At 47.2% G+C, this 19,705-nt stretch overlaps 1 protein-coding gene across 4 annotated transcripts in view; it reads left to right on the forward strand.

Annotated features, from left to right (window-relative positions):
- The first annotated feature begins 18 nt into the window (after positions 1-18).
- Positions 19-19,705, forward strand: part of GRHL3 (grainyhead like transcription factor 3) — an 82,983-nt gene continuing 63,296 nt past the window's right edge. Inside the window, exons 1-4 of one of the 4 annotated variants that reach the window (XM_043532320.1) lie at positions 19-91; positions 8,120-8,262; positions 8,498-8,589; positions 12,285-12,364. The gene's annotated coding sequence lies outside the window, so the exon portion shown is untranslated. The remainder of the gene's footprint in view (positions 92-8,119; positions 8,263-8,497; positions 8,590-12,284; positions 12,365-19,705) is intronic. The other 3 variants (XM_043532319.1, XM_043532322.1, XM_043532321.1) reach the window with 3 other exon arrangements.

The following is a 19,705-nucleotide window of genomic DNA, read 5'->3' on the forward strand; positions in this document are numbered from 1 at the left end:
CTGACCCTTTAAATCTGGGAGAGACCACCAACTGCAGCCCTTAGGGGGGCCATTTTGATTCTGATTTCTGTAGGCCCTTCTCTGCTTCCTGGTAAGTGTGTCAGCTCCCTGTATGTTTTCTGTCTGTCCTCACAGTCCTACTTCCAGCCTGAGCGTGTAGCATTCACGTAGCAAATCTGGTTCCTGGAGGGGGAGGATTCAACCAGCTTATAGGATCCACTTTAATGTCTAGCCAGACATATCACTAAAAGCCCTACCCATGGAGGGCTTGGCTCTGTGTGGGTGAACTACGCACCCCTCCCCTTTGAGATCTGCCAGGTCCATGCATTGCCTTGTTGAGGGTATCCTTCATGTACAGCTTTGGAGTTTTCGTAATAATAGACAGCAATTTACAAATATTGGCTCCCCCTCCGACTGCTTCTGTGAGATGGGGCAGCAGCATTACCACCATTTTATAGATGGGAAAACTGTGGCAAAGAGTGGAAGTGACTTCCCTGAGGCCACACAGTGAGTCAGCAGCAGACCCAGGCGTAGAACCCAGGAGTCCTGATTCCCAGCTTTTTTGCCCTCATCATTAGATGGACTTTGCACAACACTGAAGAACGTCTTGGTTGTAGCTGTCAGTATGCAAAGCCTATAATACAGGAGATAGAGACAGATGATATATATGCAATCTATTGCTAACCCCAGCGAGCAAAAATCAAGAGACTGGCTTAAAAATTGTGAGATTTAAAAAAAATATTACCTTCTGGATTCTTTCTCTTTGCCTTCTGCTTTCCCACCTTTAGGGGGCAACTTGGTCCTGTTTTCAAGCTTTTCTCTGAAACCAGGAGGGCTAGAAACTTCCTTTTTCGAAATGACACAGAAATTAGGAGCTCCTTAATAACTGCCTCTACTGCACGTGGTTAAAGTGCATGATGAGCAGCTCAGAATACTGTTTCAAAGAGAGAGAGAGCATGGTCTAGTGGGTAGCACACGAAGCTGAGAGTCAAATCTGTGATCTGTCCCTGGCTCTGCTACTGACTGCTTGTGTGTGTAGGGCAAGTCCCTTCCTGGCTCTGTGCCTCAGTTTCCCCATCTGTCCAGTGGTGTTCCATCGTTCTCTTAGCGGGGCACAGTGAATTAATGGTTGTAAAGCATGTTACAACCCTTGGGTGAAAGCTTCTAGAGGGAGGCAAAGCTTCATTTTCCCATGCTCCCTACGCATGCTGCCATTGACAACAATGGAACCACAATGAATGAAGCTGAGCCGGGACCCAGTGCTGGGAGGCGGGGGAAGGACGGGAGAGTTTAGCCCTGTGTTTGTGCCTAAGGGGTGGTTTGTTTTGGCATAAACACAACAGTGGGTCGACAGAGTAGGGAACGCTGCAGCACTTGCTCCTTACGTTACTCTGCACTAAGCTTTGGTGGGTTGGGGGCAGAACTGGAGCTGAGTTACACTGAGGCTCTGAAAGGAGCTGATGCTGAGCTCAGTTCCAGCAGTGTGAATCCGGAGTGACTCCACCGGGGTGCTCTGGATTCATGTGAGATCTGGCCCATAGCCTTCAGCTTTTCTGGAGAAGAGCAAGGAGGGGTCTTCTCTGGTGCTATTAGAGGCTTAGTGCAAAGCTAATTTCACAATAATAAAGCGTCGGTTCGTGTCTGTTAGGAAAGGGGCTGGTTTCTCCTCGCTGTAGCTACATTGAAGTCTGCGGCGCTACGGCAGAGAGGAGTCTGGTGCAAGCAGGTTTGACAAAGCAGGGAGAGTCCTTATATCTTTCAGGCTGGGAGTGGCCTAAGCCCTGTCCAATTCCTCGGAGAGGGCAAGGGTTGTCCAGGAGGACATATAATTCAGGAAGGACCTCAGTGCATCAACTGATCCAGGCCGCCTGCTCAGTGTCTGAAATGGCAGACCAAGCCGCTGTGGAGGGGTCGGCACTGCATGCCTCAAACTGCACCAGTGCCCCTGGCTCCCGGGGGCAGGGGGTGCGGTCAGAGCAGGGGGACGAGGTGTGACCTCCCAGAAAGAGAATTTATGACGTTTTCTTTAACCCAGATTAACTGCGCTGGCTTGGGGGCTGCAGATCCCTGTTCTGTGGATAAGGACTTCAGTCTCATCAAGCCGGCACTGTTTGTTTTTGGTAATTATTATTCCAATAGCAGCTAGAGGACAAAATTAATTATTATTATTATTATTTGTATTACTGTAGTAGCACAGGGAGCGCCAGTCACAGGCCAGGCCCCCGCTGCGCTAGGCGCTGTACTAACACTGAACCAAAAGATGGCCCCCACCGCAAAGAGCTTGCAGTCTAGCTAGACAAGACATACACAGACTAGGAGAAAGGAAGTATCATTCCCATTTTCTGCAAAGTAAGTTGTTTGCCACCGTCACACAGGAAACCTGCGGCAGAGCCAGGAATCAGTCCAGATCTCTTGAGGCCACCATCCAGGGCCTCTTCCCAAACTGTGCCATGGGTAGGCCAGAGGCAGCCTCCACTCTGGTACGCTCATGTGTGACAGTTTTGCCTTATGTGATCCAAGAAAAATACCATGTATCGGCTGAATGGAATGAAATCTAGTGCATCAGCTGCCCAGCTGGGTAGACAGCTGCAGTCCTGAGAACGTCTTCAGCTCCTCTGCACCTACTGGAAGCAAAGAGTTAGGTAGCTTCATTTCTAAGCCCTGATTTTCAAGAGGCTGGCGAATTTCTACCCTTTCCCAAGGGGAACTGAGAAGGAAAATTCACAAGTCATTTTTTGTGATGACTTGTGCAGACAAAACTGAAATTGGATCTCAGCCCCAAATCCCGTATGGAGCAAATACAGAACTGTGGCAGGCAGGTTAAACCCACTAGCATGCCTTCGTATTCTGCAAGCTGTAAGTGGTGTGTGATGTGGGAGTCACTGCTAAAATCCAAGCGGCCTAGGAGAGAAACAGTGCTTCAATGCAGGAAGGAGTAACCATGTCCTTTGCTGAGAGATCGTGTCCGGGAAAACGCTTTGGAGACCCAATTCCTTGCCCAGCCCTGAGTGGGGTTCTGTGGAATGCACTGAACCCATAGAGGCGGATTCTCTTCTTCCGCCACCTTGGGCAGTGGCTTACTCCAGTGCAAAATGAATGTAATCATTACCCTTCTGACTTTGGTCTGGTCTACGCTGCAGACTTGTGTCAAAAAACCCACCCCCGTGAACGACATACTTATACTGACCTACGGCCCCCCCGGCGTATAGACAGTGCTGTGTTGGCAGGAGAGCTTCTCCCCCGGCATAGCGACCACCTCTTGGGGAGATGGACTAACTAAGCCAACGGGAGCTCTCTGTTCAGCTTAGAGTATCTTCATTAAAGCGCTTAAAGTTGTGCAGATGTGCCTGTGCAGCGTTTTAAGTGTAGACTTGTCCTTAGCTTGATACATCCACTTGGCACTTGTGTAAAAATGACGGGGCAAGCTCCAGGCAATGGAGAATCAGGCCCCTAGTGGTTAGTGGACATAGCAATGTGCTTCAGTGCCATGGAATTCCTGAGTTCAATCCCCACTCTGTCGCCAAGGAAGTCACGTCACCCTTCTGTGCCTCAGTTTCCCCCTGGGTAGAGCTGGTTGAAATGTTGCATTTGAAGAATATCTTTGAATGAAAACTGGCCTTTTGTGTTCAAAATGGAAATTATCATGGGAAATGTCCTTTTTTTTTAAATTTTCCCATTTTCTCAATGAAAAAACAAAAAACTGTTTTCAGTCTTTGTTTTTTTCTTTTCCTCTTCTTTTTCTTTTTCCATTTTTTGCCACTGGCAAAGGAGGGGGGAATAAAATTCCTCTAAATGAATGGTTTTAGTCTTGCAAAACTTTTCATTGATTTTTTTAAGTGAAAAATTTACAAAATTTTTGCACAAAAAACAATTACCATTTTCCAAACCATCACCCGGGGATTTAATAATGATGATGATAATTAATGAATCATAGTTGCTATAGCCCTTTTCATCAGGACATCTCAAAGTACTTTACAAAGGAGGTCAGTATATTGGGGAAAACAAGGCACGGATAAGTGATGTGACTTGCCCAGGGTCACTCAGCATGCCAGTGGCAGAGCCAGAAATAGTACCCATGTCTCCTGACTCCCAGTCCAGAATTGTCTGTTGTGTGCTGCTGATGTGCTTGGCTCTGTACAAGACGCAGAAACACAGACTTTCTACCAAGAAGTCTGTGCAGTGCTTTGAACTCGTACGGTGTTGTGTGCACTAGGTGTTGTTTGTATCTGCTTCCTATAGTTACTGCAAAACACAGCTGGGGATTACACAATGACTAGCTGAATCAACAAACAGCCATGATGATGCAGCTTTCAGAAGCCAATTACCTGCTCCTAATTAATCCCCAGTTCGTTAAGCAGAAAAGAGGCCACACTAGCATTTTGGGGAAGCATGGGCATGCTTAATGATACAATAGTTAAATTTCTGCTCCTGTTTGTTGCAACGGCTCTGAACAGATAACCAGACCTGCCTACGAGCTCCACCCGGGCTCTGCGATGAATGCGTGCTAGGGAGAATGCTTTCTCCATTGCATTTTCTCACCCAGGGTGAAATTCACTTCACCTGCATAAATCCAGTTACTCTGCCTTTCCGTAGGCATGGAAGGGAGAGTGGAAGATCTCAGCTCTCAAGCTGGGGAGTGGAGATGCGTGGTACACCCTGCCAAGCTGTTGCTATGTCTGCAGTCTACGGCCTGCCAAGCTGCTGCTACCGTGCATGGCCTGCAGTAGGGGCTGTAGCCCCCCAGTCCCATGTAAACAGGGGTCAGGGTCATTGCATCCTGCATAGTTATGGATCCTTTTGCCCATCTCCAGCCCACACCAACATTCCCCTGTGGAATCTGTTGCCCATCATCAGAGATGTACCTGCCAGTGTCTCTGCTCTCCTTCTTGGTGCTAGCTTGAAGCCAGGGGGAATTTTGCCTGTGTAAGGAGGGAAGGACGGGGCCTTCAGCTGTGCTAGGTTCCTTCAGCGCTTTTGTGGATGCTGACAACCAGCAAATCTCTGGTTCTCAAATGCTCGGTGAAAGACTCTTTACAAACATGTGGACGGAAAGAGACCAGGCTCTATTTGGTGCTGCAACGGTCTACCCCAGAGAACAATGGTGTAGTGCAGGGGTGGGCAAACTACAGCCCACCGGCTGTTTTAATCTGGTCCTCGAGCTCCCGCTAGGGAGTGGCGTCTGGGGCTTACCCCACTCTGGCGCTCCAGCTGGGGAGCAGGGTCGGGGGCTGCTCCACGTGGCTCCCAGAAGCAGTGGCATGGCCCCTCTCCGGCTCCTACGTGTAGGGGCAACCAGGGGACTCGGATCTGCATGCTGCCCCAGCCTCAAGCACTGCCCCCACAGTTCCCGTTGCCCAGGGACCGTGGCCAATGGGAGCTACAGGGGCAGTGCTTGCGGGCAGGGCAGCATGCAGAGCTGCCTGGCCACATCTCCGCATAGGAGCCGGAGAAAGGACATGTTGCTGCTTCTGGGAGCCGCTTGAGGTAAGCGCTACCTGGAGACTGCACCCCTGAGCCTTCCCCCATGCCACAACTCCCTGCCCCAGCCCTGATCCCCCTCCTGCCCTCCAAACCCCTCGATCCCAGCCCGGAGCACCCTCCTACACCCCAAACTCCTCATTCCCAGCCCCACTGCAGAGCCCTCACCCCCCACCACCACACACTACCCCCAGTTTTGTGAGTATTCATGGCCTGCCATACAATTTCTATTCCCAGATGAAAGTTTGCCCACCCTGGTATAGTGAGTGCACCTTCTCATGCCAGCGACCCCATTCCACCTAGCCCTGCGGAGTTATCAAGGCAAAGAGAGTGTGAGCCAGAGTCCATTCCTTCCGGTAAAAACAACGAGGAGTCCTTGTGGCACCTTAGAGACTAACAAATTTATCTGGGCATAAGCTTTCGTTGCCTAGAACCCACTTCATCATCTGCGGCGTGCATATGCCTTGGCAGCCATGTGGTTGCACAGGTGTCCCCGAGGGGAGAATATGAAAGCCAATGAGGTTGCAGAGATGTCACTGAGGAGGCCACCATGGGGGCAGTGCATCTGGGGAGGCTCCCAAAGCCTTTTACACAGTGATGACGCACAAGCAGGAGAAAGTCTCATCTGTCTTTAAGGTTCCAACATATGTTTGCAGGGCTGGCAGCTAAAAAAAAAAATAAAAAATCATCTTTTACCCCCCATGTAAAGCGAGTACATTTGATACAGAAATCGTGGAGTCAATACCCATGGAACCCCCTGTGATGGCAGCCTTTTTACAGAGTCACTTCTCCAGGGAGGAGCAGTGCTTTTGACACGTGCCTCAGATGCTGCATTGTGCTGTGAAAGGGGAGCTCGGCAGAGCAAGCGAGGCAGGACTGGGTGTGAAAATTGCCATTGGCTTGTAGTGGCTCTTTAATGTGAAAGAGGCTTTAGCGTGTAAACACACAGTGAAGAAATGGTGCCTGTCCCTGTGATCTTTACATATAACAGAGGAGGCAGGTGTGGATCAGTTCCTATAACTACTACTCAGGATAGTTAGTAGCACAACTCTTAACAGTGGATCAGCGCCATATAAATCTCTTCCAAGCTCTGTGTAAACAAGGAGTAATTAATAGCATCTTTCTCGCTGCCCGGGTTGAAAAGTCTTGCAAGCTGTAAACAGGTGAACTAGCTGAGAGGATCACAGAGACCTTTCATGAAGCGCAAAACTGCACATTTTGGCTTTTCAACAGTCTTCCTTTTGCTGATAAAAAGAAAAGGAGTACTTGTGGCACCTTAGAGACTAACCAGTTTATTTGAGCATGAGCTTTCGTGAGCTACAGCTCACTTCATCGGATGCATAGCATATCGTGGAAACTGCAGTTTCCACGATATGCTATGCATCCAATGAAGTGAGCTGTAGCTCATGAAAGCTCATGCTCAAATAAACTGGTTAGTCTCTAAGGTGCCACAAGTACTCCTTTTCTTTTTACGAATACAGACTAACACGGCTGTTACTCTGAAACCTTTTGCTGATGTAATTTTGCAAGGCTTTGTTGTCCCCTGAAGAGGAGGCCTTTCCCAGAGCTGGCTCTTGTGGTTGCTGAGGCATAAAGCACATGCTTTGCTGAATCAGGGCCTAGGACAGAAGGGGATGTTGCAAATCTAGCAAAGAATATTGGGTCAAATTGCCAAAACTGCTTAAAAGACATAGGAGTCCAAGACCCATTTGCATAGGCACTTGGGAGCCTAAATCTTATTGAACATTAATGGTATTTTAGGTTCCTAAACCCCCAAGTCAGTTTTGAAAATAGGCCTCATGCGCCTACGTTTCTTGGGCGCTTTTAAAAATTTTACCCTGCACCAGAATTTTCAGCCATTGCTCTGTGTCTAGTTAAAACATTATGGATGTATGCTTACATAAAATTTAGATAAAACACTGACTGTCTTAACAGGTCAGATTCACAGTAGGCATACAGGGAAGACAGCTTTGCTACGTGAGATGGAATGATGCCTAGCACCTTCATCTGTAGCTTTCAAAGATGGGTGAACATTATTGTCCCCTTATTGCATGTGGGGAAACTGAGGCACAAAGAGGCAAAGTGGCTTGACCAAAGTCATCCAGTAAGTCGGTGGCAGAGGTAGGCTTTAAACCCAGCAGTCCTGACTCTCATTCGAGTGCCCTGTTCATATTAAGCTACATTGCCCTTCTAATTAGATTCCTCCTGTTAGTCAAACCACCTACACCTTGGCGCACTAGCTCAGTCCTAAAGTATCTGTGAGCGAAATATTTATCTCCCAGCCTTTGGCTATTACGATTAGGAATCAGCATCAAGGCATCCGCTCATGAAAACAGCATAGAGAAAATTTCTTTCTGACATCATCTCTGTTCCACACTAAATTGGCCTTGTTGCACAATAAGCATTTTCGCTTGAGTTGAGGGTGAGGTGATGGATAAAAACAACCTACGGCTTAAATCCCCTTTCAGACCACCACGGCCCAACCCTCTGGTTTTCTCTGATGCATTACGGCTGACAGCAGTAATTTTTAATGACAGATAACAGAATTCACCTTAGGCAAAAGACGACAATAATGGAAATTTCCTGTGGGAAAGAACTTTAAAAAAAAAATGCTTTAACCTTTTTTTGGTTTCTGTTTTAGGGCCTGATCCTTGGGAAGTTTCATAGGTTTTAAGGCCAGAACGTCACCTAGTTCTGACCACCTTGCTGAAATCCTTCGGTTCCCATTCATTTTACTGGGATTTAAGAATTAAGATCAGCACCTTATAGGAAAAAAGAAAAGGAGTACTTGTGGCACCTTAGAGACTAACCAATTATTTGAGCATAAGTTTTCGTGAGCTACAGCTCACTTCATCGGATGCATACTGTGGAAAATACCGAAGATGTTTTTATACACACAAACCATGAAAAAATGGGTGTTTATCACTACAAAAGGTTTTCTCTCCCCCCACCCCACTCTCCTGCTGGTAATAGCTTATGTAAAGTGATCACTCTCCTTACAATGTGTATGATAATCAAGGTGTCAGCATCTGCAGAATCAGGCCTTTGAAGCCTGAACAACTGGGCACCCCTTTAGCTAGGTCTGTTGGATCTGCATGGGAGGAAAACCAGGTACATTTGTTGCAATCCCTTGCAAGACCGCGCCTCTCTACGAAACACGGTCTTTCGCCTAGCGACTGATACTGTGAGTTAAGCTGGGGTTGCACAACTGCAGACTCTGATCTCAACTGGGAAGATAGCATCTGTTCTGAGTTGTAGCCAAGTTTTCCCATATCTCGGTGATAGGCTTTTCTGCAAAGGGGGGGCGCGGGGAACAAGATTTACACACCTGTATAAATATTTGAGCCTGATCCCACCATTCTAACTCAGTCTTGACTGGGGCAAAACTCCCATTGAATTAAATATGGACGTTTACCTGTCCTTGCCCTGTGGATCTGACAATCTAAATGTGAAGTGACACAGGAATGGCAGGTTTCAGAGTAGCAGCCGTGTTAGTCTGTATCTGCAAAAAGAAAAGGAGGACTTGTGGCACCTTAGAGACTAACCAATTTATTTGAGCATGAGCTTTCGTGAGCTACAGCTCACTTCATCAGAGGTGCCACAAGTCCTCCTTTTCTTTTTACAGGAATGGCAGTAAACAAAAGGGAGGGCAGGGAAGGAGGAGGGTTACATCAGCAGGAGAGCAAGAGGTTTGTTTGTTGCTCTGCACACGCACTTTGTTGGCTCATCTTCCAAAATCTTCTTTAAAGAAACCCGGTGAAGTTTGCTAAGCCACAACAATGTACCCACATAGATCATTTGCAACTCTTGAGCGCTTCACAGCAAGGAAATGACTGGTTAAGGATATCTTCACTGACCACATCTTACACTCACTGAGTGAAATCCTGGCACCATTGAAGACCGTGGGAATTTTGCGATTGGTTTCAATGGGTCTGTCTACACTGTCCAGAAAAACCTGTGGCACCAAGTCTCAGAGCCTGAATCACTCTACACTGCTATTTTTAGCCCCACAGCCCAAGTCTGTGAGCCCGAGTCAATTCACCTGGCCCCTGAGACGTGGTGCTGTGGGCTTTTCTTTGCTGTGTAGACATACCTAACGAGGCTAGGATTTTCACCCATTTTTTTCGACGATATTAAAAGCGCATATTTTAATGCAACACAGTAACCTTAACTCTGACCCATGCATTACTGGTTTTCTTATCAATTATTTTTGTACTCTTGATTTCAGTATCTATATGTATATTCTTCTTTTAAGAGCTACTGCTAAATGGAGGAAAAATGATGAATCACTACATTTACCAGCTCACACTTAAATATTTTGGTGCAGTTTTGATAACTGTTGTCTCTTGAAAATAATATCACTTCTGTAGTTTAATAGGAAAACATATATAATGTTATTGGTTTATGGCAAACTTCTGGATGGCTTGTAGACTTGCATTTGAGGCTTGTGGGTATTGGTATAGTAATAACAATATTTATTATTAATATTATTTGTTCTGTGGTAGAACATAGGAGCCCCAGGCATGGCTCAAGACCCCATGGTGCGAGGCGTTGTACAAACACAGAACAAAAAAATGACTCCTGCACCAAAGAGCTAACATTTAAAGCTTGGTCTACGCTAGGAAATTAGGTCAGTATATCTATGTCACTTGGGTGTGAAAAATCCACAACCCTGAGCGACACAGTGAAATTGACCAACCCCCGGTGTAGACAGTCCTAGGTCAATGGGCAAATGCTCCCGTCGATCTCGCTACTGCCTCTCAGGGAGGTAGATTACCTATGCCGACAGGAGAACCACTCCCGTCAGCATAGGCAGTGAAACGTGCTGCAGCGTTTTAAGTGTAGACAAGCCCTAAGTAATGTGTGTCAGTAAGGTTGTGGATGGAGCACTAAACTAGAGACCTAGGTTCTATTCCTGGCTCTGCTGCGGGCCTGCTGGGTGATCTTGGGCAAGTCATGACGCCGCCCCATCCCTCAGTTTCCCCATCTGTAGTATGGTGTTAATGAATCTGACCTCCTCTGTAAAGTGTTTTGAGATCTATCGATGAAAAGTGTTAGATAAAAGCTAGCGAGGTATTCTAATTTTTATGTTTTATATTATATATTTTTTATATTCCCCATGTAGAAGGGTTTTGCATTTATATTTTGACATTACAAATAAAAGAATAGGGTTATTTTTTTCCTGTAAGGGACTGTAAGGTGGTTGTGTTGTGATGAAATAGTTATTACTTGATAAGAATAATGTGTTTGTGATTTGAACAGTGTAAGGTTAATGATGTAGTTAGTAATTCATTTCCTTGCTTAGACGCATTTGCGATTTGTAAGTGATAGGACAGATACTGACATTGCTGTCAGTATGCAACTGTGAAACAGATCCTCTGCTAATGTAATTTGCCTTAGCTCCATTTAAGTCAGTGGAGCTATGCTCATTTATATTAGCTGAGAACCTCATCCATGATGTGTTTTTAATAAGGTTTTTTAAATCTTTTCATCATTTAACAACATAAGAACATAAGAATGGCCATACTGGGTCAGACCAAAGGTCCATCCAGCCCAGTATCCTGTCTACCGACAGTGGCCAATGCCAGGTGCCCCAGAGGGAGTGAACCTAACAGGTAATGATCTAGTGATCTCTCTCCTGCCATCCATCTCCAACCTCTGACAAACAGAGGCTAGGGACACCATTCCTTACCCATCCTGGCTAATAGCCATTAATGGACTTAACCTCCATGAATTTATCTAGTTCTCTTTTAAACCCTGTTATAGTCCTAGCCTTCACAACCTCTTCAGGCAAGGAGTTCCACAGGTTGACTGTGCGCTGTGTGAAGAACTTCCTTTTATTTGTTTTAAACCTGCTGCCCATTAATTTCATTTGGTAGCCCCTAGTTCTTATGGGAACAAGTAAATAACTTTTCCTTATTCACTTTCTCCACACCACTCATGATTTTATAGACCTCTATCATATCCCCCCTTTCCAAGCTGAAAAGTCGTAGCCTCTTTAATCTCTCCTCATATGGGACCCGTTCCAAACCCCTAATCATTTTAGTTGCCCTTTTCTGAACCTTTTCTAATGCCAGTATATCTTTTTTGAGATGAGGGGACCATATCTGTATGCAGTATTCAAGATGTGGGCGTACCATGGATTTATACAAGGGCAATAAGATATTCTCCGTCTTATTCTCTATCCCTTTTTTAATGATTCCTAACATCCTGTTTGCTTTTTTGACTGCTGCTGTACACTGCGTGGACGTCTTCAGAGAACTATCCAAGATGACTCCAAGATCTTTCTCCTGATCTTTCCCCATCATATTGTATGTATTCTAGTCGGCGTTATTTTTTCCAATGTGCATTACTTACATTTATTCACATTAAATTTCATTTGCCATTTTGTTTCCCAATCACTTAGTTTTGTGAGATCTTTTTGAAGTTCTTCACAGTCTGCTTTGGTCTTAACTATCTTGAGCAGTTTAGTATCATCTGCAAACTTTGCCAACTCGCTGTTTACCCCTTTCTCCAGATCATTTATGAATAGGTTGAATAGGATTGGTCCTAGGACAGACCTTTGGGGAACACCACTAGTTACCCCTCTCCATTCTGAAAATTTACGATTTATTCCTACCCTTTGTTCCCTGTCTTTTAACCAGTTCTCAGTCCATGAAAGGATCTTCCCTCTTATCCCATGACAACTTAATTTACGTAAGAGCCTTTGGTGAGGGACCTTGTCAAAGGCTTTCTGGAAATCTATATAATGGAATTTTCTAACTTGCTAGGTTATTTCAGTATCGTATATGTTTTATTTTGTGCAGATAAATGAAGACATAGTTTCAACATTTTTAAATAAATGGGAAGGACAGAGCTGGGTCACTGGATTGTTAACATAAATGAGGCATGCAAATCTCAAAATGTCCATGAAATGTTCTGCAGTAGTTGTCATTGACACTTACCCCAAAAATGTGAAATCCTAACCTTTTTAACATTGTCAATTACAAGGGGCATAAAAATGAGCCTTAGAATATTTGGTCTATTCCCCATTCTTAGTGTAACATTTTTCCATACTCGGAGCAGTTACATGGTCTCCATTTGTCTGAGAACCTAGTTCCTGGTGTGTTTTTAATAAGGTTTGTTTCAATGGAATTTGCTAAATGGCTGGGGGTTTTTTCAGTTTAGATTAAATTTACATTAAGAGAGAGAACAAAAGCTACATGCTAAGAAAGAGCATGGGGTGTGCTCTTCTGGAACAGGCTGCAGCTGAATTGAACACAATGGCTGCTCCCTCCAGCGGTTGCCAGGCTCCTAGGACTCTCAGCTTGCAGCAGGCAAAACACAAACAATAGCAGATATGCAGCTGCATATGTCACACATGGGGTCTCATGCGATGGTATTTATCTGATCCCCTTTACCATCGTATCTGAGCATCTCATCAGTTTTAATGTATTAACCTTATTCTTCAACACCCCTTTGAAGTAGCATTTCCCTATTATCCCCACTGTACAGATGGGGAACTGAGTCACGCAGAGACTGAGGCTGTGTCTACACTTAAAACACCGCAGTCACACAGCTGTGGTGCTTCTGTGTAGACCCTTACTACAGTGATAGGAGGGGTTCTCCCATTGGTGTGGTAAATCCACCTCCCTGAGAGGTGGTATCATAGGCATGAACTCCTTGGGTGCTCCGGGGATGGAGCACCCATGGGGAAAAAATGGTGGGTGCAGAGCACCCACTGGCAGTCCCCCGTCAGCTCCCCTGCCTACTGGTGGGCCCTGCTGAGCAGCGCCTCGCCCTCCCTCCCCATGCCACGAACAGCTGTTTCGCAGGGACATGGCACGCTGGGGGCAGGAACTGGGTGGGAAGAGGTGGGGCCTTGGGCAGAGCTGGGGGGGGGTCAAGCACCCCCCGGCACTTTGAAAAGTCAGTGTCTGTGGGTGGTGTCTAGACCAACGGAAGAATAGCGCTGTCTACATGGGGCCTTAAGTCCACTTAACTACGTCACTCACCCAAGACCCCTTGTAGTGATGTCGCTAAGTTGATCTATTTTTGTACACTACAGCACCATAGTGCAGACACTTGCTACAGCAATGGGGAGGGGTTTTGCTGACTCTGTAGTTAACCTACTCCCCGAGAGGCAGGTCAATGGAAGAATTCTGCCATAGACCTAGTGGTGTCTATACCAGGGCTTAGGTTGGTTTGACTACATCTTGCAGGAGGGTATTTGTTGATTTTTCACAGCCCTGAGCAACTAGGTTGACCTTAGTCTTAGGTGTAGACGAGGCCTACGTGACTTGCCCCAGGAAATCTGTTATGGGGCAGGGGCTTGATCCTGCATTTCCGGAGTCCCAAGCTGGTAGCCTAACCACTGGACCATACCTCGGGAGGTGGTGGAATCTCCTTCCTTAGCGGTGCTTAAGGTCAGGCTTGACAAAGTCCTGGCTGGGATGGTTTAGTTGGGGGTTGGTCCTGCTTTGAGCAGGGGGTTGCGCTCCGGAGGTCCCTTCCAACCTGATATTCTAGGATTCTCTCTGCTGCCTGTGGCACACCAGCTCTCCCAAGGAAGTCGCTGGAAGGTACGGGTGCCCCGCACCTTGCAAGGATCAGGGACTAGCCCAGTCCCTTTGCTTGGTGAATTTACCATGATTGCAATGGCATCCTCTGGGTGTGTTAGAGATAGCTGGTTATTATGGCTCGGCCCTGATTTAAAGCCAAACAAAATCCAGGTTGAGCCATAAATATGAAGGATGCCGGGGACTTCTTTTGTGTCTGTTTCTCCTGTTCTTGCTCTTTGGGCTGTTTTCCTGGCGGAGGAGGGGTTTCCAACTGACTCTCAAATGACAGTTTAATGTGTTTATCTGATGTAATCCGTTCCTGTCTGCAAGCCCTCCTCACAGCGACAAAGCAGGAGAACCCCCCCACCTCCTAATCCGCTAAGAGTAAACGCCGAGACCGTCTGAACTAGCCCGACAGGAATGGTGACCGACAGCAGAGGCGGGGGGGTGGGGGTGGGAAAGGGGGGCAGCCTGAGGGAAGTCTGCCAAGCTTTGCTCCTATAAAGGCACTAATCCCTTTGTATCTGAGCCCTGTCTGAGCTGTTGAAAGTGTTACAGGAGAGGAGATCCTTTCATGCCCGTTTGCTAGCACCTGAGTCCTGCCATCTGAATTTTTAAGCTAGTTGTTGCAGGGGTGCTGGTGGGGAGATTACACCTGGGCCTATAACCAGCTAGCTTGGAAGCTCAGGTTAGATCCCAGCAGGGCTGGCTCAGCCCTTCATCCTTCCAAGGTACGGAAAGTGACTTCCCTGCAGGTATACTGTGTGTGTTGGGGGTCTTCTGAGACCTTATAAAAGTGAGGTTCTGTCTGGACACACTCATTCTCATGAGGCAGAAGGGGAAACTGAGGCAGAGTGAGGCAAAGTGACTTGCCCAAGGTCACCCAGTGAGTCAGTAGCAGAGCTGAGTGTTCTGACACTCAGTCCCACTGCCTTGACTTATAGACCCCACTTCCTCCCAGGGCTGGGAATAGAAGCCAGGAGTCCTGATTCTCAATCCTCTGCTCTAACTTCTAAACTCCATTCATTCTCCTAGTACTTTCTTCCATGTGCTATTCAGAGCAGCACAGTGGTGGTGCAGGTGTAGCGATGCTGCCATTGCAAAACAATAATGCACCAAATGTTACTGGGCCTCGGGAAAGAAATAAATAAGAGAAGGCTTTGCCCTTCTGTGGCACCTTTACACCCGAGGAGCTCAACTTATCTCCAGAATGTTACTGAATTCAGCCTCATGTCACCCTGGGTCAGTGTTATGATCCCCATTAAAGCACATCGCTGCTCGTGTTAACATGACAGCACCATCTTCTCATTGTGCAATCAACTTGTCACCTGCCTCAATTTTCCCATCTGTAAAATGGGGATAACAACATTGACCTCCTTGGCAAAGCACTTTGAAGTCTATGGATGAAAAGAGCTGGGAATTATTATTATTATTATTTATTATTATTACTACAAATTCCCACCTCAAAAAGATTAGCAGCAAATGAAAACAAATGGTTATGCTCCACAGCCTCCGCGACTGGGCTGGGTGAAGTCGTTTGTGAGTCACCCTGTTTCTTTCAAATCATTAAACTCTCTTTGGTTGCATCTGCCCAGCTAGGCAATAAGGGGATGTCCTGAGGGTTCCCCACACTCGGCTACTGATGATTGCTGACTAACGAAAGCCTGGGATAAGTGTGATGTATTTGCTTTTCCTTGAACTTATTTCTAGTCCATCCAGTTAGTTTTAAGAGCAGCTGCTCATTCACCAGCAGGTAGGACTGAAGTCTAGGATTTTTTAAAGAGCCCGAAGGGAGCTAGGGATTCAGTGGGATTTGTACTAATAATAATCCCGAGCTCTTATCTAGCACTTTTTGGCCACAGATTTCAAAGCACTTTACAAAGGGAGGTCAGTATCATTCCCATTTTATGGATGGGAAAACAGAGGACCAGAGCGATGACATGACTTGCCCAAGATCACCCAGCAAACCAGCGTCAGAGTCACGAATTGCCTGAGTTCCAGTCTAGTGATCTGTCGGCTAGGCCGGGTACCTGACTCTGCTAGTCTCCTTTGAAAACCCCCGATGACATTTCCAGACTCTTTGTGACAGCAGCATCACTAAGATGATGAAACACAGGACCCGCTTTTCCTCTCATGCCCCTTCTACACCCCCAACTGCAACTACACTGACTCCAATGGAGTTATTCCTGGATTTACCCACCAGGTCAGGCTGATGACTCATCTGGTCCAATATCTTTCTTCCATCAGTAGCCAATACTTGGCATTGCTGGGGAAGGTGAAACCCCTTCAGCATGCACACAGCCTCTTGAGCAACACTGTGCACGGGAGAAACATTCCTTCCTTGTCCCCGGGGGCCCATCCGCTCATGCCCTGAAGCAAGAGCTTTCATTACCCCTATTTTCTCAGTGTATATAGTTGCAAATGTTGTTTGTGGTCATAAAAATTTCCAGCCCGTTTTAAAACCCCGCCATGTTTGCCTTTGTGACACTCCTGCGGCTGTGAATTCCCCAGCTTGGTTATGTGCTGGGCATGCAGGTGTTTCCTTCTACGAGTGGTGCATGCATTGTCCTTTAATTTCACTTCAGGCCCCCTTGTTCTCATCAGGCTTGGCTCTGCAAGGCGCAGAGACCCCCTCTGCTCCCGCTGACTCACTGGGAATCAGGATCAAGCTTGCATTTTAGGGGTGGTCTTAGAGTTTGCAGGGGTTCTAAGCAGAAGAGGGGGCCCCATGCTGCCAGGAAAAGGGAGAAAGGGGATTGAATCAGCCCATTGCCATTCCCACATTGAAAAGGGTGGGTGTGTCTAGTGCTGAATTGCTTCCCCCGACACGAGACACATTGCCAGAGAGGGAGACAGCTGGGGTGGAATAAAGGGCCTCCCCTGAAGAGTGCAGCCCAAAGCAGCCGGTTGCTTGGCTTGTGTCCAAGGTCGTCCCAGGAAAAGAGAACAGCCCCTCCATTTTCACCATGCCCTTCATAACCCTGCTGACCTCCCTCAAGTCCACCCCGACTTCTGAACTCTTGCCACGTGCCAGGGAAATCTCGCTGGCTCTCTGACCATCGTTGTAGTATTTGAGCCTCAATCCCACTCCAGTGTGGCCAGCCCCAAGTGATCCAAAATCAGGAGTCAGGCCCCCAAAACTCACGAGATTGGCTTAAAAGCCATGAGATTCTCAAGTTTTTTTCCTCCAATCACAAGAGCTAGAAACTTCCATCCTCCTCCCATCCATATCCTTGGAAAAAACAAAAACAAAAATACAGCAATAAAAAAAAAGGGTTCTCTTATTTTATTTTATTTTATTTTATTTTATTTTATTTTATTTTATGCCTTTCTGGTTCCTGAGTCTTTTGGGTGCACTTGGGTCATGTTTTCACGTTTTCCCTGCAGCCACGAGGGCTAAAAACTCCCCCCACCCACACACCTCCCACACAAATATGCCACACTCCAGCAAGTACCAGGAGGTGGCTGCTCTCTCAGGAAGATGGGAATTGCCATCCATCTCGGCAAGTATCGTGTCTGCTGTTCCTAGATGCTAAACAGGGAGATGCAAGATACCCCATCGTGGGAGCTTTTTTGGAGTAACCTGCCCCTAAGGGGAGGTGATATTGTGAGATGTAACGAAACATGAAGGTATCTAGTGATTTGACTCCCAGCTGCCTCCTGGCCTCCCTGCATTTGTGTGGCTGGAGGTAGGAACTGAAGTTGAGAAGCGGAGCTGGCTACATTGGTCCCTGATTATTGCTGCCTCCGGGACTGTGACAAAGAAGCAACTCCCAAGGATGAGAGATCCCACTGTAACAGCGACGCAGGACACTGAGTCTGCAAGACAGCGGCGGTGCGGGGAAAAGGGGTTCAGCATTTAAGGCAAGGAGGATTGAAAGATGCTTGTGTTTACTGGAGTGGAGGGTAACTTTAGCTACCTTGAGAATCCTGCAACAATGTCATTGTTCTGAGAGCAGCTGCCGAATGAGAGCCAACAGGGCTCAGACTGATGATGCTAGGAAAGCCATTGTGCCTGCCGGCATGTCTGTTAGAAACAGGTCTATGGACTCATTCATGGTTTGGTTTATTTAATTATTTCTTTCTCCTGGCACTACCAGCGATGGACTGGCAGATTGCTGGCTCTGCAGTGTGGAGAATGAGGAAGGCTAGGTTAATAAATGAGGATCTACTCATAAACCCCCGGCCCTGCAGGGAAAGCAGGGACCAGGTTGGAGGAAAAGGAACCTGGAGGGAACTCCGTGAAATCAGCCATTCCAGTTCTGAGGAATGCTCTCTCCATAGGAGAGGGGTTTATGGCCTTTCAAAGCGGGCAGGGCAGGTGGCCTGCTAACTCACTGAGCCCAGAGACCCATGGCTGTCTCCCTGGGATCACAGGGGATGTGGGCCCTCTGTGATTAGGGGCAGGCACAGAGCAGAGATTAATACTGCTCCAAACACCATCAACTGCTGCGGAAGGAAACTGCTCCCCAGCTTTGCCTTGTCCCAGCATATGGGGAGAGACAGGCCCTGAAGCCTGGTCAGCAGCCAAGGGGCTGTCGTGTCCCCCCTCCCCCTTTGTATTTCTCTGCTTTGCTCCCTCTTTCCCTCCCCGTGGCCTAGTCCTACAGCCTGGGGGCAGCAGGCCATGCATGTCTCACTCTTGGCTATAAGGGATTAGATGGTTAACTGGGCTGGTTCTTGCTCCCAAGCACAGGGTTACACTGATGGTCAGATAGCAGGTCAAGAAGTCGTTTTGCCCCAGGCTCTGTTGGTAGGGGTATAGGGAGGGCTTGGCCTAGAGCACAGCGGCTGGGCTAATCTATCGGGCAGGCGTATCCTGCAGCTCCGATACCCTGCAGTGGCAGGGAGCTTGCCCCACATGCAGCTCTGCCCGTCACGGTGGGCTGGAACCTGGGGAAGATCGGGGCAGAGATGAAGCGACACCAGAAAGTCGGATGGAACCAGAACTGAACTTTGTTTCTGATTCCATGAAAAATTGAGCGATTTGAAAAATAAATGTCTGAGTGTATTGATTTTCAGGGATGGCCCTCGGCTTCGCAGGGTCTGGCTGCAGCTGAAATCTGAACCATCAGGGCCAGATCCTCATAGGGTGTAAATCAGATGTAGAATCCGGCCCCCACTGGAAGCTCAAATAAAAATATCCTTGTGCTACCTTATTAATTTCATGGAGCTCCTCAGATGGGACAGGGGCCCTTTTATGCCATTCGGGGAGCAAACTCAGAACCTGTAAGCAATCCACCCCAGTCTGTCCCAAGACTCTCCGTTCAGATGCTGTATCCTGGTAACTGTCATTCGCAACCCTCATTTACATGATCAGATGGGGAAAGGAGGAAGTTTAATAACAAAGGGTGAGCTAGCTGCCCTACATACAATCTCTGAGATCAACAGATGCATTTAGACCCTGAAGTGCTGGAGCATTTAATCTAAAGAGCGATGGAGATGCTGTTTTCAATAAAGGTTGATGTTTATTACCCCCTCTTAGTCCATTCTTACCTCCTGGGAGCTTTAGATTAAGGGGGAGAGTTTTCAAAGGCACAAAGGTTTTCTGTGCCACCAGCCTTTCCTTGTCTTCTTCAGTGTGTCCCAAATCCCTTTGTCGCAGCTCTGCCGGGGATCCCCCTTTTTCTTATTCACGTCTATTCTTCTTTCAAATGTCTCTTCACCTTGCAATCGCTCTCCAGAAC

The sequence above is a fragment of the Chelonia mydas genome, chromosome 19 (assembly GCF_015237465.2).
Source record: "Chelonia mydas isolate rCheMyd1 chromosome 19, rCheMyd1.pri.v2, whole genome shotgun sequence".
NCBI classification, from domain to species: Eukaryota; Metazoa; Chordata; order Testudines; family Cheloniidae; genus Chelonia; species Chelonia mydas.